Genomic DNA, 16,133 nt, shown 5'->3' with positions numbered 1-16,133 from the left:
ACTATGTCTTACCAGTTTTACAACTGACATGGGTTACTTTGGCAAAATTGTCCCTGTTTTTTCTTATCCAGCTTCCCAAGTCCCTCCCTCCTCTGTAGGGGTCAATTCCACTGTACCTCTTTATTGTAGCTGACCCTAACTACCCCACCTAAAATGATCCTTCACCAGGAAGAAAGGAAATACTTATGCCAGTCCTTGATGAGAGGGTAGCAGTGCAAACCGGGAGTGGTAGAGCAAACTGCAGCATAGGGACAAGGTGTGTTTGTGTAAGGACAAGCCTTTATTCCCTTTACAAACATGTACCTTGCCAAAAGCCAAGCAAACCACAAGTACTAACTATAGTCTGGACAAGGAAGAGAAGTTCTCCACCTTTTTTCAGCCTGGCTGTACATTACAAGAGCTCTTGCTGGGGCTCAGTGTGAGGTATCTTATCCTTGGTATATTTTTCACCAAGGGATTGACATTTTAAGGGCCATTCACATTTGTCAGCTGAGTCTGCTCTGCTCTTACTGTTCTTTTGTCAACAGAGGGCAGCAAAGAACACCACTCTAACTTTATCTGGGACAGTCTCAATTCCCTGGTGCCTAGGGAGACAAAAACAGGGTGGGGGTGGTTCTTAGCTACCAATAAGACCAGACCAAAGTAATTCCTGGAATGCTGGGGGTCTGTACAAAATGTTTTATTGTATAGAAGACAGTCCTATGCAGAGAAGGATTTCCTTGCCCTGTGTTTCAGTTAATTTCCTTGTAGTATTTTCCAATTGCAAGTAAAACATTCCTCTCTGCCCCACTAATACAGCATTTGCACCATTTTGTGTGTTTATTCCTCTCACCAAAAAGTTCAGCTGGCCCTTTCATCACAAGATTACACTTTCAAAATTCACTATAAAGAGCTGTAATATATCTCAGAGGTAGACTGCTTTGCTAATATGCATAAGAACACTGCATTTGGTGCCAAATATTACACACACACAAATAAAAATTATCTTTAGTTTATTCACTAAATAATGAAAGGACAGGGCTTTACAGGGGGAGGGTAAAGGTAGCAGAAAGAATTAAAAAGTATAACCAGCCTTTGGCATATTACAGTTAAAATAAATTAAGAAGTATAGTCAGAGCTGGAGACTGGTAGACACTTGTAATCGTACCTTCTTAGGAGCTAGAAATCTGGACAATTGAAGTTCGAAGTTAGCCCAGGTCGAAGCGTCTATAAAACTCTGTTTCCAAAATAGCCAGTAAAAAGCAGGGCTGGAGGTGGGGCTCAAGTGGTAGAATGCCAGCTGAGCAAGCAAGCTGAAGATGTGCAAAGCAAAAAGTTCAAGTCCTAGTAATATGAAAACAACACAAAAATACAGGGAGTTTTCAGTGTGTTTCAGCATTTAGTTAAATTTAGAGTTGATGAACAAGTCTTCCAAGAGACTTAATTTTCTGACATGTAAAATGGGCCTACCAACAACTATAAAGTGCAGAAGATTGTTTACTAGAATGTGTACAATCGGAATTGTTCCTAATGATTATTTCTGGAATTTAGAAATTTGAAACTCTAAAAGTACACAATATAAAGAGAATAATTGGACACAAAGTTTATGGTATATATTATGGAACATGCAGAATAGCAAAAAATAAATACTTGTCATATATAATATATATAGTATATATGTGTCAGAATAGTAATATTTTAAAACTTTCTGTACCACAAGAAATACAAAGTTTCTAAGAAGGTCCCAGCACATATACATGTCATGAACAAGTTTCCTGAAACAATATACTTAATTTTACCACTTGAAATATATTATTTTTATTGTATTTTTATCTCATTTTGAAGATGATATTCTTATCTTACCACTAAGCTAACTTCATGACCCACTAATGGGTTGACAACTGCAGTTTGAAAAACATTTTCCTACACCAAGATATATTTTCTGTCATCACTTCAAATCTATCAAATATCCACCTAAAGTAGATAAATACTATTTAAGGACATAAACATAACATTTTTGTTTTATTTATTAGTTCTCACTCTAAACATTATTGTTTGTACTGTTTACTATTTTCCTTAAAAGTATCAAAAAGTGACTGGGTGCTGGTGGCTCACACCTGTAAGCATAGCTATTCAGGATGCTGAGCTCTGAGGATCACAGTTTGAAGCCATTCCAGGCAGAAAAGTCCATGAGACTCTTATCCCCAATTAACCAACCAAAAAGCCAGAAGGGGCACTGTGGCTCAAGTGATAGAGTGCCAGCCTTGAGTTAAAAAAAAAAAAAACTCAGGGATAGTGCCTAGGCCCTGAGTTCAAGCCCCAGGACTGGGGAAAAAAATAAAGTAAGTGGCTAGGTGCTAGTTTCTCACACCAATAGTTCAATAGTTCTAGATATTTTGGAGGTAGAGATATGAAGGGTTATGGTTCCAAACTAGTCCAGAAAAAATTTAGTGAAAATTCCTCTTGACCAATAGCTTGGCAAAGTGGTGCTCACCTCTCATCACAGCTATGAGAATGGAAGGATCATGGTTCCAGGCCAGTGGATTGTGAAAACCCAACTCATAGGGAGAAATTAGTGGTGGTATGTGCTTGTCATTCTAGTGATGGTAGAAAGCATACATTTAGGAGATCCTATTTCCAAGAAAACCAAAGCAAGCTGGGTGCCAGTGACTCATGGTCATACTAGCAACTTAGGAGATTCAGACAGGAAGGATCATAGTTCAACACCAGCCCAGGCAGAAAACTCTTCAAGACTCCATCCTCAATGAACCAGCAAAATGCCAGATTGGAGGTGTGGCTCAAATGGTAGAGTACCAGCCATGAACAAGAAAGTTGAATGAGGACTGGAAGCCTAGTCCAAGCACCAGTACTAGCAAAAAACCAACATTCAGCAAAAAATGCTGGTGATATTGGCAAGCCTATTGCAAGCCTTGGCAAGTGTGAAGCTTCCATTTTAACCCCTCTTACTGTTAAAAACGAAACCCAAAAAAAGCATACATACAGAGATTCCCTAGCATGTAGGATTACAGTGAGCACCAGTAGGTGCCCAGAATTTTTTTTTTAACATTTTTTAACTACCTCATAAGCAGAAAAAGCCAGGAAATAGTTTTTAAATCTCTTTTTTTGGTACTAAGAATTTAATCTAGGGCCTCAGACAAGCTAAGCATGGGCTATACCTCCAGCCCAGAATGAGTTCTACGTGGACAAGTAAAGTATAAAGTTTCCTTTTCTTCTTTCATTGTGTAAAGTGCCTTTTTTTTAAATAAATGAGACATTATTTTTTGTTTTGGTGTATGACATTTTGCCACTTTGTATTTTATGCAACAGTGTATTTTGAGGATGTTACATATTTTATTAGTTAAGAAGTCCATTTGCTTTTGGCTTACTTCAGTACATTTGTATTATTGATCAATGAAGAATTCTTACGTCTCTCATTTGTAGTCATCCTTTTGATAGAAATAAAGTACTAAAACTTGATTAAACTGTTAAGATTTATTCTCAGCAGTATATAAAATCACAAGCAATTGCTTTTCTCCAGCTGACTAGATGTCTTATTTCCCTTTGAAAAAAATATTGAAGGGTTCAAATCAAGTTATCTAATGATATTCTTCTAAGTCTGCTATAATTATGTGTACCTTCAGGGCTTTTTTTTAATATAAAGATGATTGAAGGGTTTTTTTTACCAGCATTATCTCTTACAGAGTATATGCATATGAGTTTAGTACTTATTTGTATTATCTTCCTTTTCAAAAAGGATTTAAGGCCTGGAATGTGGCTTATTGGTAGAGTGCTTTCCTAGCATTCATGGAGCCCTGAGTTTGATTCCTTGGTACCACATAAACAGAGAAAGTCAGAAGTGGCACTGTTGCTCAAGTGATAGAGTGCTAGCCTTGAGCAAAAGAAGCTCAGGGACAGTGCCCTGACCCTGAGTTCAAGCCCCAGGACTGGCACAAAAAAAAAAAAAAAAAGGATTTGAAGTGCTTTTCATGAAGGAAGCATATACATACATATATATGCATACACACATACATATATACAGACAGACATGTACTTATAGAATGAGATTAAAAAAGTCAGACAAAAAAGAAGAAAGCTAAAGTAAAAATGTTAAACACAAAAGCACACGTATAGAGCATAAAATGGATCTGAGCATCCTAGTAGCAATGTGGGGGAAAAATGTGAATTCGGTGGATTATGGTGTTGTCATCTAATCATTCCTTAATTCCAGAAAAATTCTCCAGTGCTAAGTTGTATTACAAATTCTTCATGCCCGGAGCTGGAAATCCTGGGCTGTAAGCAGCTGCTGGCTTCTTTCTCCCTCCATGCTTCTTTCAGCATAGCGCTGGGACTGCCTGGGAGTGAAAGCCTAGAGGAGCACTGTCTTGGGATGATGGCGTCCCCGCATCCCCCATATCCTGACTACAGCTGCAGTTACCCAGGCCCAACAGAATGGGAACCGTCTTGGGTGTTGTAGGAACCTCTGAACATTGAAGATGTAACTGTGAACTTCACCCCCAAAGAGTGGGACCTGATGAACGCAGCACAGAGGAAGCTGTAGAGAGATGTGATATCAGAGGTTTCCTGTCTGCTGGAATCCATCAGCATTTCCATTCCACATGGCAAAGATGGCCGTCTTTACATACAACAAGCCAGTGGTAAGGTCCACGTGACCCCATCAGTGGTACCTTACACAGATGTTACTCTTGTCATGACCAGTAAAGACCTGGCAGTGGAAAGAGTAGCTGGTAAAGCAAGTGCCTGCCTCATCATTGAGCTGAGGAAATTTCTTGGATGAAATCTCCATAGTTTGAATTTCATAAGGAAAATAACAGGATTTCAAAACCTTCATCTCAGGGTCTGAGAATTGTTGTGCCAAGTCACAAAACAACCACCAAGAAGGCCACCGAGACTCAGGCGTTCCGAAATGCAAAAGCAAGGCAAGGCTTTATTCAAGCAAGCTGCAACTCGGGCCTCGTCCTACCCACCAACACAGCGTTCCACCACGGTAGTCATCGTCCAGGGCAAAGGGGTCAGCTGGCCTGGTGTGGGAGCAATGGACCCAAGTGGCGATGCCGTCTACCTTGAGGGCGGTGCGAGTAGTCAGTAGCACTACGTAGGGTCCCTTCCACCGTGGTTCTAAGGATTTGGAGTTATTGCCTCCGGACGAACACCAGTCCCCTGGTCTGAATAAATGGGGGGTAGGGACAGAAGCGGAATCATATGCCTTAAGTTGGGGCCACATATTCTTGTGCACAAGCTGCAACTAATCAAGTTTACACAAAAATTCAGCATCATCCAAATCAGCAAGCAATTCAGTCTGAAGGCTAGGGATAATGGGCAGGGGGTACCCGTACATTATTTCAAAAGGAGTAAAGCCAAGCTGATAGGGAGAATTTCTTACTCTAAGCAGAGCAAAAGGAAAGAGTGACACCCAGTCTACGCCAGTCTCTAAGACCTATTTAGTTAATGTCTCTTTTAGAGTCCAATTCATTCTCTACCTGTCCTGAACTCTGGGGTTTATAAGCACAATGCAATTTCCAATCCGTCCCCAGTGTGGCGGCTATTCCCTGACTTACTTTTGAGACGAAGGCCGGTCCATTGTCCGACCCAATGGTGGATGGGAAGCCATACCTGGGTAGGATTTCTTCCAGGATTTTTTAGCCACTACATTCGCGGTCTCATGCTTTGTTGGATAGGCTTCAACCCATCCTGAAAAGGTGTCTACAAAAACTAGCAAATATTTGTATCCAAATTCTCCAAGTTTTAATTTCTGTGAAATCTACTTCCCAATATACGCATGGCCTATCCCCACAGAGGCGAGCTCCTTTAATAACTTGTTGATTGGGGGCATTGGTGAGCTGACAGGCCTTGCAATTTTTAGCAATATCTTTAATAAGTTGATCTCCTTGTCTAATTTTCACTTTGGAGTGTCAGAGCAAGTCCTGCATTCTTCGGGTTCCCATGTGAGAAGCTCGGTGGATTCTCTTAAGGATCCCCTTACCCAGCCCTTGTGGCAAGATAAGTTCCCCTTCACAAGTTTTCCACCAGTCATTGTTTCCTTCTCTGTCCGGGGTTTTGTGGGCCATGGGAATTTTCTTTATCTACTTCAAGTCTTCTTGGGAATACTGGGGCACAGGAGGCAAAGCTCATGGCCCTGGGTCTACTAGAGACAATACCTCTGTTCATATAGAAGCTTGCCCATCTCAGCAAACCCAGGTATCCACAGCCGGCAAAAGCCTGCTGTTGCTGTTCCCAGGAACTCTGACTTGTCTGGCTGATTTAGGCACAGGGATTTTCAGCACAGTCTCTTTACATGCATCTGACAGCCAACGCTTGCCCTCTTTTAATATGAAGTCCAGATAGGTGACTTCAGGTTTACCAATTTGTGCCTTTTAACATTCTAGTTTGTAAAAGCTTTTTCCTGACTGGCTGGGTAACTGATCTCTGATGACCTAAAAAAATTACATTTGCAGGCCTTTAACAGATCTCAATAAGCTCTCAGGTCTACAAGCTTTCTTTCCTGAACAGATGTATCAGCTTAAAATTCTCACTGCCAGTCAGAGCTTTGAGTAGATGCGGGGGGTTGGAATTTCAAACTATCCTCTCATTGACAAACTTACCCTTACTACCCACTATCACAGATGACTGGCAAGTTCCTGCCCAGTAGACAGACATGGGCATTAGAAAGACATGCTTACCAACTATTCTTCTAGGACTTCCCGGCTTTGATTAACTTTTGAAAGGCCAAACAGGAGTGACTCTAGGATCTGACACCATCTCTGCCATCCAAGCAGCGGCTTACTGCCCCTGGATGCTCCATCACTTTTGTCCCAGGAGGAGTGACTTTCCACTGGACTTGGACTCAGGGCCTGACCTCAGTTCTGAGCTATCTCCTTGACCTCCCTCCAGTGAGCTAGGGTCAAATCTAGAGGGCTAGATGGAGGTCCCCAAGATAGAACGTTACCCATAGCTCTGATCAGATGTTTAGTTCAAAAGGCTACAGAAAAATAAACAATACAACACACAGAAAAAAATATTCTTCATATCAGTTTCTTATGTAGGAGATACCATGCAAGATAATAGGCAACACAGAAGACATATTGCTCTTTCTTATAACAATTCTTCCCCAAGCAAGGTAATAAGACTCAATGATAGAGAATCTGCCAAGGGGTACTAGGAAAATGATAATTAGATAGCATATAGCTTCCTGATTAGCTCCCTTAATATAAAGACAGATTTTAGTGATACTTCCTTAGATGTTTCTTTAAAATAGTTTTCTCAAACAGGGCAGACTCTGTTGATGGGGTTGGGTACCAGTGGAAAACGAGAGAGCTAATGAGGAGGATATATGAGGATGAATATGGATGAGGCAGTTTGTTTACAGGTATGAAAATGAACAGTGCAACTTATTGAAATTGTTTTCGTCAGAGGGAGTAGGACAAAAAATAATAGAGAGGGCATGGTTGATACATGTGTAGAAATGTTACAGTGGAACTCCCACGGTGCAACTAATATATGCTAAAGAATAATTTTCAGATATGCATATAATGGGACCTGGACAGAAAAAAATAATACTCTGCTGAGGTGTTTGAATATTGAAATTCACTTGTTGACTAAGGACCTGTTTGCTTTTGAAAGAATCAGGGCAGGTTAGGGATAACATTCTGATACGGAAGTGGAGAATTTAGACATTATTGAAATTTGAAGTTCATTTTCTTTCCTTTCTTTTTTTTGTTTCGGTCTTGAAAGAGCCTACTCACCTAGATAATGGCTTTGTGGTCCTCCACACTTAGTATGCTCACATGCCAAAATTAAAAATATATGCCAGCCAGGCTACTCAGGAGACTGCAATCTGAGGATCACCATTCAAAGCAAGCAAGAAAGTCTGTGAGACTGTTATCTCCAATCACATACCAAAAAAGCCAGAAATGGTGCTGTGGCTCAAGTGGTAGAGTACCAGCCCTGAGCAAAAAAAGCTTAGGGAAATGCCCTGGCATTGAATTCAAGCCTCAAGACTTGGACACAAGTATGTTTGCACATGCATGCGCACACACACACACACACACACACACACACACACACACACACAGCATTGTATTTATGCCAGTAATCCCAACTACACACGAGGAGAAAAATTATGGTCCAAAGCCAGGTCTGGGAAAATAACTAAAACAAAAAAAGGGCTGTGGACATGGCTTAGTGGCCTAACAACATTGAAGCTCTCAGTCCAAACCCCAGTACCACCAAAAGGAAAATAATTGCTTGTGATGAGATTTTGCTTGGTAGTTCTTCAGGTGCTCTATTCTGTATGTTAGCCATCAGTCATATTTTTTGAATTTAAATTAATGAAAACTAAATTTAAAAATTCTGCTTCTAAAGTCCACTAAGCACATCTCAAATGCTCAGCAGCCACATGTGGCTATTGTATTAATGCAAGTTATAGCGCATTGCTATCACCACAGAAGGATTTCTTGCTCTGCACTGATCTTGACAGTAGGTTTTTCATGCCCATTTTTCCTTAACAATAACAAACAATAATGGCATCCTCCAAGAATGACTTATGTAGCCATGATCTGGGGAGATGCATTATCTTCCCAAAGACTTCCCATGATATTTGACCTTTCTTGCCCAGGCTGGCTTTGAACTTCAGTCCTAAATGTGTTAGCTTCTATAACAGTTGGCCTTTTAAAAGACCACCCTAGCTTTACTGAGTTATGACTCACATACAAAAAGCAGTAGGTATTTAATGTTTACCACTTGATGTACTTGTTGGCTATCTTTCTGACATAGTCCATAAGATTATAGGGATTATTGGCTCCTCTGTGTGATTTTGGAAGAAAAAAGTGCGTGTGTGTGTGTGTGTGTGTGTGTGTGTGTGTGTATGTGGTGCTGTCTCTGAGCCTCTTTCTGCTCAAAGCTAGTGTGCCCTACCACTTGAGCCACAACACCACTTCTGGCTTTCTCGAGTAGTTTATTGGAGATAGAGTCTCATAGACCTTTCTACCCAGGCTGGCTTCAAACCATGATCCTCAGATCTCAGCCTCCTGCATAGCTGGGATTATAGGCCTGAGCCACCAGTGCCCAGCCAAAAATGTGTTTTAGAAATCTGGCTCCTTCTGGGCACCAGTGATTCATTCCTATAATCCTAGCTATTCAGGAGTTTGAGATCTGAAGATTGTGGTTCAAAGCCAGCCAAGGCAGGAAATTTTGTGAAATGCTTGTCTCCAATTAACCACTAAAAACCTGGAAGTGGAGCTGTGGTTTAAGTGGTAGAGCACTAGCCTTGAGCAAAAAATCTCAGGGACAATGGCCAGGCCCTGAGTCCCTGAGTTCAAGAATTCAAGCAGTAGGATACATACACCACACATGCACACACACACACACACACACACACACACACACACACACACACACACACAGTGAAGGAATGAACCTCTTAGGTGATTTAAAAAAATATTATTTCTGTTTATGTGGTATTAAGCTGTCGAACGTAGGGCCTCATGCATGCTAGGCAAGTACTGTACCACTAAGCTATATTCCCAGCCTGTTAGGCGAATCTAATACAGCTGGTTTTGCTGCTAGTAATTCTCTTTTTTAAAAATTTAATTTTTTGTAAAGGTAATGTACAGAGGGGTTACCGTTGCATAGTAAGGTAGTAAGGTAGTGAGTACATTTCTTGTCAAACTTGCCCCCACCCTCCTTTTCCTCCCACCCCCCCACCACTACTCCCAATCTTTACTGAAACCCACATTTGCTCATAGGTTCATTAGGAGTACTTTTGGAATCTTGCCTTAACTGAATGGAAGATGTTGGCTAAAAAAGGAGGGAATTCCCTGCCTTATTTAATTATAGCAGTAAATTACTCTTCTACATCACAAAGGTCAGCAGCATGTTTTTATTATATGAAATCATTTGTTCTAATGTTATTTTAGATAGCTATGGCTCTTTAGGTTATTTTCACACACTCTTTCCCTTTGATTTTTGTTTTCCAAGTCGTCGTTGAGGAGCGCATGCATGCTCACTAGTCACCAGTTTTAGACTCTCTTTCTTTGATTAAAAAAAAAAAATCCCATCAGGCATATTGCTGAACAGCAGGTAAAGGGTTTAAAAAAACATTTCTAAAAAATAAAAATGTGTGTTTATATGCATTTTTGATAGCATTGATCCCACCAAATTTCTACTTTGATTCCTTCATTTAATCGCAACAATAATGTTTGAACATGTGAGCCTTTTTTCTTCCCCCTTCCTCCCCTCCCCCCAACTTAGCTGCAAGCTGCCGGGCTGGCTTAAGGCAGTGGCAGACGCCTGATTGGCGGGCTGTGTTTATTCTGTGACCAGATGATGCCTCCTGAAAGAAGGCCGGCCAGGTCCGGCGGAGCCTATTGGTTGGACGCACTCTGGGCCCGCCCCCCGCCCCCCCCCCCCGTTTTTTTCATGGCACACCCCGCCAAGCAGTCTGTGCGGAATCCTAAACCGGCCCAATTTCTATCCATTCATGAATCCGTGACGTCAGCACGCCGGTGGGCCGCGTTGTGGGGGGGCTGGCGGATTGTGTGCGTGGAAGCCCTCGCCCCTGTGTTTTTCTAACGCAGCGAGGTTCTTCCCAATCCTTTAAAAGCAAGGACGTGGAACAGCATGTGTAGGAATTCTTCGTCACTGTGAGTATTGCGCTCCAAGCTTCTCCCTCCGCGTCTATCTCGCCCGGATGGACAGGGAGCGTGTTTGAGCCCAGGGTGATGGGGGAAGTGGGATCGCTGAGGGGACGGGATGCGAGTGAGTGAAAGGGAAGAGAAACCCGACACCCGGTTGCAAACGGGAGCCCGGACGCTGACAGCTGGTTTGTCCTCCGCTGCCTGCCGCTGGCCTGGACATTTCTCACTTGGGATTTTGCACGTTACTGGATGCTGGCGCGGTCTCCTTTCCGGGGAGATTCGTTTCCTTTGAAATGAGGTGGACGGTGCGAGAGGGGGAACCGTGGGACCCCGGGAAGGGGTCGAGAAAAGCGGGCGAGCTGGACTGGGCAGGTTCCAGCCCGCGGGCACTTGCCTTCCGGCGCCGAGCTCGCCGTCACTCCTCACCCTTCACCTTTGTTTCTTGATGGCACATCAGTCCAAACTGCAGCTCGGGCAAAGATGACTATTTCTGGCTTAAGCATTTCCCCAAAGCTTTTGTGATGAGAGCCATTGTACCCATTTGTAGATCTTCTTTAAGCCTTTAATTTACATAGTCAGATACTGAAAATGCTGCACCTGGGGCAAAGGGAAGGGAGCTGTTCTTCAGTTCTGTTTTTTAAACTGTTCTCCAACGAGGTGATTTCTTACGATGTTCCAAAATTATATTGTGTAGAAATGCACCTGAGCATTTTCCTAAGGAGCTTCCAACTGAAAATAGCATTTTCTCCCCATTGTGTTGGGGAAAGATGGAAAAGTTCTGTTATGTTCTATGTATTAAGTTGGTTTGATAGTTTGCTTATCGTTTTAACAAAAAGTATCTGTAGTTGAATTTGTTTTCCAAGACTCTAGTTTGTTCTGGTGAAAGTTGTGATACTGAAGTAGGGAGAAGTGACATTGTGGCATGTTCTGTCCCTAGGGCAGTGCCTCACACCAAATAGTATAGTAGCATTTCTAATACTAGTCCGCAACATACCCTTGGGGTTTCTTCTTTCCTATGAGAGAGAAAGCAAAAAAAAAAAAAAAATGCCTAACTTATCACTTTGTTATGTTTACCTGGTATAACAATAGTTTTGAGATTTTTTTTAACATGATCTGTTCTTGTGAAGGAAAGATTCTAAATGTGGCACTAATGGATATCTTTTGAATTCCTCTTCTTAATGAATCTTGCAACTGTGAACACATCTAAATTGAAAGCTGTCATAGCTGGGCACAAGTGTCTTATGTCTGTAATGCTAGCTACTCAGGAGGCAGCTGAGATCTGAGGATCATAGTTTGAAGCCAAGCCTGGGCAGAAAATTTCTGTCTGTGAGACTTTTATCTCCAGTTAAGCACCAAAAAGCCAGATGTGGAACTGTGGTTCAAGTGATAGAGTGCTAGCCTTGAGTGAAAGAGCTCAGGGATAGCACCCAGGACTGGCACACACATACATGCATGTACACGCACGCACACACAGAGTCATAGGTAAAGATCTAACATTTTCTTTTGTCAGATTGACAGTGCACTTGTTCATTTTGTTTTTCCCAGTGCATTTGAACTCACTAGAATTACAGAGGGGAAAACCTCTGACTAATTCTAGAACAGATCTTGGTCCTATCTTCAGAGAAGTATAGATTCATATTATGCTATTTTTATTTTCTGAGTTGAACAAATGAGATAATGTTTAGGTATACTCTCCTATCATTGTAAACATCATGACTTATTTTCAGCATTTTTATACCTTCACAGACTTTGTTGAAAGCAATTTCAAAATTATGTTAAATTATTGAAGCTTACCAGACAAAAAGACCCATTTCCTGACATTAAAAATTATGTTTATATAATCAAACTCATCATTTGATTATATATGTAAATATATTCATTTAACTCTATTTTATGTAGTTATTGTCCAGAGAAAGCTTTATTTCTATTAAAGATATCTAGTCTGCATTTGGGTTTATTAAAGTAAAACTGTCCCTTTAAGGCACAACATGGATGTAAAAAAAAACAAACCCTTTCTCCTGATAGCTATGTACAGATTATATTTATTTTCATGTATAGTGTACTTGTAGGAAAAAACAATAACTCTTAATTGTTTAATATCAGACAATAAAATCTTGTGTTATCAGTGACTGTCAATAGATGGCTTTCTGTCTAAAAGTTGAAGATACTCCAAAAGCAGGAATTAATTTATTTAGTAAACATAGTCAAACCAGAGCCATGTCCTAGAGACTGTAAAACAAAATCAATAAAATGATTTTTAAGGACCAGAAGCCATAGTCACCAGTCTATGATAGAACTGTCATTCTAGGGATGTCAGAACTAGTTAGTTTGGTTTGCACTGTCTACCTACCCTCCTTCTGTGGGCAACAGCTGGATTATTGCTTGGGAAGTTCAAATGAATCAAGATAGCCAGGATGACCAGGTCTGCCAGGTGGTGTAGCCTGTCTCTTGTCATTTTGATTAACATTAAAGACCATTCCCTAAAAATATGCTGCTGCTTCAAAAAATCAACCCCTGCTATCACTGTATCTCATCTTAGTACTCTGGATACTGTATATACATGTATTAGAACTAGAGAAGGGAAAGAGAATACCAAAATCGAGAGACAAAGGATAAAAAGACAAATGATTCCAAAAGCAATACTTATAAAACCATTTGGTGTAAACCAACTGTACAACTCATGGAGGGGAGAGGGAAAGGGGGAGGGAGGGAGGCGGGGGAAAAATGAGGGAGGAGGTAACAAGTTGGACAAGAAATGTACTCACGGGGCTGGGAATATGGCCTAGTGGCAAGAGTGCTTGCCTCCTACACATGAAGCTCTCAGTTCGATTCCCCAGCACCACATATATGGAAAACGGCCAGAAGGGGCGCTGTGGCTCAGGTGGCAGAGTGCTAGCCTTGAGCAGGAAAAAGCCAGGGACAGTGCTCTGGCCCCGAGTCCAAGGCCCAGGACTGGCCAAAAAAAAAAAAAAAAAGAAAAGAAAAGAAATGTACTCACTGCCTTACATATGAAACTGTAACCCTGCTGTACTTCACTTTGACAATAAAGAAAAAATCTAAAAGACATTCAAAGGATATCACAGTTCTGCTCTGCTTTGGTTATGACTGTGTAAATATGGAGAAAACAAAGATTTGGAAGTTGTGGTCTTTACTCTCAATAAATCTAGAGGTTAGTTACAGAAGTAGATTGTATATATTTTGTGCTAATACTGTGGCTTGAACTCAGGACCTCATGTTCTCTCTTGCCTTTTTCTTTTTGGCCATAGGGCTTGATCTCAGGGCCTGGGGCGTTGTCCCTGAGCTCTTTTGCTCAAGGCGCTAATAGCACTCTTAGCACTTTGAGCCACAACTCCACTTCTGGTTTTCTGGTGGTTAACTGAAGAGAAGAGTCTCACAGCCTTTCCTGCCCAGGCTGGCTTGGAACTGTGATCCTCAAATCTCAGCATTACAGGCATGAGCTACTAGCCTAGCTTCTCTTGTTTTGTTTTTTTTAATTTAAGACTGGTACTCTACCATTTGAGTCATAGCTTCACTGCCAGTGTTTTGGTAGCTAATTTTTTTCTGCCCTGGCTAGCTACAAACCATGATCCTCAGATCTGTCTCCTGAGTAGTTAGGATTACAAGCGACAGCCACCCATGTCCCACTTAGAAGTAAACTTTAACATTGAAATTAAAATATTACAACAGTGATGGATATGGAGGAAACTATAACTCCCAGGGGGTTGATGGGTGGAGTAACAACTGAACCTGCCTTGCAGTAGGTCACCCTGCCAAACAAGCTAATATGGAAACCACATGTAATTTAGCCAGACTGTACCTTGTGTAGCTCCAAGAACTCGCAGTACATTACCAGCTGTGATTCTCCACTGAATTTTTATTATTTTTTTTTTTTGGCCAGTCCTGGGCCTTGGACTCAGGGCCTGAGCACTGTCCCTGGCTTCTTCCTGCTCAAGGCTAGCACTCTGCCACTTGAGCCACAGCGCCGCTTCTGGCCATTTTCTGTATATGTGGTGCTGGGGAATCGAACCTAGGGCCTCGTGTATCCGAGGCAGGCACTCTTGCCACTAGGCTATATCCCCAGCCCCTCCACTGAATTTTTTGTTTTTAAGGGAGCTCAAGGCCACAAGAAAAGAAATGAAAGGAACAATCAGCAGCCCTGTTCAGGAGGTGGTTTGAAGACTTCATTGCTGTTATTTGGATTAACTCCCCTCCCTCCTACCCCATCCCAAACTGCATTTATAATTTTGTTTGTTAATGTACTGTGCCTTTAACTTTAGACAACTTTTTATTTTGATGTCCTGTTGGCTCAGTAATGCTCAAGATATACCAATTGTTTTGACAAAAAAAAATTACTGAACTTGGGCTATAATCAAACCTTGGCACACAGGTGTGATACACTTAACAGGAATCATCGATTCATCCATAAACAATATAAGGGAAAAAACTTTAGCGTTAGCCTGCATTAGGGCTTTTTTGATACTTGCAGGTTGGAAAACAACAAATGTCTTAAAAGTATATTAATGGAATTAGTTTCTAATGTGGCAAACTGTATTAAGTTAAAGTTCTGATTTTCTCACTCTATCCTGGATAGGTATTTAGAACCTGATAGTCTTTAAACAAGCCATTCCAGTCATGATGAGGTGATGTATGAATTACATGCATACATTCAAAGCACTGTTTTCAAAGTTAATTCAAGTAAATACAGCAATTCCTCTGTCAATATTAGGCAGATCACTCATTATGAGCTAGCCAAATGTGGGCATATTATTACAGGGAAAGTTTAAAGCTCTGATAACTTGAAATAGGTTTTAGGAGAATTCATCTACTTTGACTTTTTAAATGCCTGCCATAAGTGAAATTGAAATGGTAGAATGGCTGACCACAGCAATGACCAGCCCTCATTATGGCTTTGGATAATTTTTGGTCGAATAACATGTTGATGTTTTTTGGTCAAGAGGGGATGAACAGGAAGAAGCAGGCTTTATTTTAAATGCCGATTCACATTACTCTGTTAAAGCTGCATTGAGATGTTAAACTGGCTTACTAAAAATGGCTCCAGAAGAGTAAACAAACTGAAATCTTTGAGATCACACAGGTTGGAAATATGTACAATAACTGCACAAGGTATCAATTGTGCTCTGCAAGTGCAGTTTAGTCAGTTTTAGTTGCATAGGTTTCCATTGTATATATAGTCTGTTTATGCTAAATCTGGCCAAAGATGAACATCATCCACCACCAAAATGCCTCTGCCACTTGGATTTCTGGGCTAATTTTGGAGCCAGAATGCAGTGATCAAAACGTTCAATCTTTTTACAGTGGCATAGGAAGATGGCAAAATTTTCCTAAAGTGTAATAGATTTTCAAGTGTATTGTGCCTTGTTCTAAAACTTTTATTAAGTAGGTGCACTTGACAGTATTGAGGTCATTTGTTATGGTGCTATTTCAATTAGTCTAGGTTTAGGTCCTTGTACATTTGCCCATAACTTTTTACAAAGTACTTCT

At 41.0% G+C, this 16,133-nt stretch overlaps 1 protein-coding gene across 3 annotated transcripts in view; it reads left to right on the top strand.

Moving 5' to 3' along the window:
- The window catches only part of Map3k13 (mitogen-activated protein kinase kinase kinase 13), a 156,192-nt gene that overhangs the window by 47,193 nt on the left and 92,866 nt on the right, over nt 1–16,133 (top strand). The gene's annotated exons all lie outside the window — the stretch shown is intronic.

This window comes from Perognathus longimembris, chromosome 5 (genome assembly GCF_023159225.1).
Source record: "Perognathus longimembris pacificus isolate PPM17 chromosome 5, ASM2315922v1, whole genome shotgun sequence".
In the NCBI taxonomy this organism is placed as follows: Eukaryota; Metazoa; Chordata; class Mammalia; order Rodentia; family Heteromyidae; genus Perognathus; species Perognathus longimembris.
This window is presented reverse-complemented; position numbering and strand designations above follow the sequence as displayed.